Below are 2,746 nucleotides of genomic sequence, written 5' to 3' on the forward strand. Positions count from 1 at the left end.
AGGGTATATTCTTCTAAAAATTTTGGGGTACAACTACTTCTAATAGATCAAAATACACCCTAAATCTAACACCAGGCTTGTTCAAGTCTCCAGCCAGGTAAATTCCCTCCACTCTCTTTTTCTTTATTCTCCCAACCAACTTATCTTATCAACTCCTCTTTTAGAAACTAAAAAAAAATTTTTTTTCATCTTTAGAGTTGTAATCCATCCTTTCACTGTGTTTACCCTTATATATGTTTTTCATTCTTTAAAATTTGGGGAGGTAGTTTCTTCTAAGAGACCAAAATACTTCCAAAATTAAGTGGGTGGCCCTGTTCTAGTCACCACTCTAATTTATATATTTTTTCTTTTTTATATTTTTTCTTTATTTATTTTCATTTTTTTTTATTTTTTTTCTTTTTCTGAACTTCATTTTACCCTCTTTCTCCCCCCCCCCCCCAACGATTTGGATCTCTTCTGATTTGGTTAAAGTACATTTTCCTTGGGGCTTTACCACTCTTTTAGTATTTTATTTACTCCTTCATATATTCTTATCTGGATAAAATGACAAGATTGAAAAACTCACCACAAATAAAAAAGAACAAGAGGCAGTGCCAAAGGCTAGGGACCTAAACAATATAGACATTGGTAATATGTCAGATCTAGAGTTCAGAATGACGATCCTCAAGGTGCTAGCCGGGCTCGAAAAAGGCATGGAAGATATTAGAGAAACCCTCTCCAGAGAAATAAAAGCCCTTCTGGAGAAATAAAAGAACTAAAATCTAACCAAGTTGAATCAAAAAAGCTATTAATGAGATGCAATAAAAAACGGAGGCTCTTACTGCTAGGATAAATGAGGCAGAAGAAAGAATTAGTGATATAGAAGACCAAATGACAGAGAATAAAGAAGCTGAGCAAAAGAGAGACAAACAGCTACTGGACCACGAGGGGAGAATTCGAGAGATAAGTGATACCATAAGATGAAACAACATTAAAATAATTGGGATTCCAGAAGAAGAAGAAAGAGAGAGAGGAGCAGAAGGTATATTGGAGAGAATTATTGTAGAGAATTTCCCTAATGGCAAAGGGAACAAGCATCAAAATCCAGGAGGTGCACAGAACCCCCTCAAAATCAATAAGAATAGATCCACACCCCAACATCTAATAGTAAAATTTATGAGTCTTAGCAACAAAGAGAAAATCCTGAAAGCAGTCCGGGACAAGAAGTCTGTAACATACAACGGTAAAAATATTAGATTGGCAGAAGACTTATCCACAGAGACCTGGCAGGCCAGAAAAAACTGGCATGATATATTCAGAGCACTAAACGAGAAAAACATGTAGCCAAGAATACTATATCCAGCTAGGCTATCATTGAAAATAGAAGGAGAGATAAAAAGCTTCCAGGACAAACAAAAACTGAAAGAATTTGCAAACACCAAACCAGCTCCAGAGGAAATATTGAAAGGGGTCCTCTAAGCAACGAGAGACCCTAAAAGTAGTAGGTCAGAAAGGAACAGAGACAATATACAATAACAGTCACCTTACAGGCAATACAATGGCACTAAATTCATATCTCTCAATAATTACCCTGAATGTTAATGGGCTAAATGCCCCAATCAAAAGACACAGGATATCAGAGTGGATAAAAAGAACAAAACCCATCAATATGCTGTCTACAAGAAACTCATTTTAGACCCAAAGACACCTCCAGATTTAGAGTGAGGGGGTGAAAACAATTTACCATGCTTAGGGACATAACAAGTTATCTGGGGTAGCAAACCTTATATCAGATCAATTAGATTTTAAGCCAAAGACTATAATAAGAGATGAGGAAGGACACTATATCATACTCAAAGGGTCTGTCCAAGAAGGAGATCTAACAATTCTAAGTATCTATGTCCCTAACATGGGAGCAGCCAACCATATGAACCAGTTAATAACAAAATCAAAGAAACATATTGGCAATAATACACTAATAGTAGGGAACTTTAATACTCCCCTCACTGAAATGGACAGATCATCCAAGCAAAAGATCAACAAGGAAATAAAGGCCTTAAATGACACACTGGACCAGATGGACATCACAGATATATTCAGAACATTCCATCCCAAAGCAACAGACAACTTCTCTAGTGCACATTGAACATTCACCAGAATAGATCACATCCTGGGTCATAAATCAGGTCTCAAGCAGTATCAAAAGACTGGGATCAATCCCTGCATATTTTCAGACCACAATGCTCTGAAGCTAGAACTCAATCACAAGAGGAAATTTGGAAAGAACCCAAAAACATGTAAACTAAAGAGCATCCTTCTAAAGAATGAATGGGTCAACCAGGAAATTAAAGAAGAATTGAAAAAATTCATGGAAACAAATGATAATGAAAACACAACTGTTCAAAATCTGTGGGACACAGCAATGGCAGTCCTGAGAGGAAAATATATAGCGACACAAACCTTTCTCAAGAAACAAGAAAGGTCTCAAATACACAACCTAACCCTACACCTAAAGGAGCTGGAGAAAGAACAACAAAGAAAGCCTAAACCCAGTGGGAGAAGAGAAATCATAAAGATCAGAGCAGAAATCAATGAAATAGAAACTAAAAAAACAATAGAACAAATCAATGAAACTAGGAGCTGGTTCATTGAAAGAATTAATAAGATTGATAAACCCCTGGCCAGACTTATCAAAAAGAAAAGAAAAGGACCCAAATAAATAAAATCATGAATGAAACAGGAGAGATCACAACCAACACCAAAGAAA

The sequence above is a fragment of the Enhydra lutris genome, unplaced genomic scaffold (genome assembly GCF_002288905.1).
Source record: "Enhydra lutris kenyoni isolate GAN:26980312 unplaced genomic scaffold, ASM228890v2 scaffoldscaffold74, whole genome shotgun sequence".
Classification (NCBI taxonomy): Eukaryota; Metazoa; Chordata; class Mammalia; order Carnivora; family Mustelidae; genus Enhydra; species Enhydra lutris.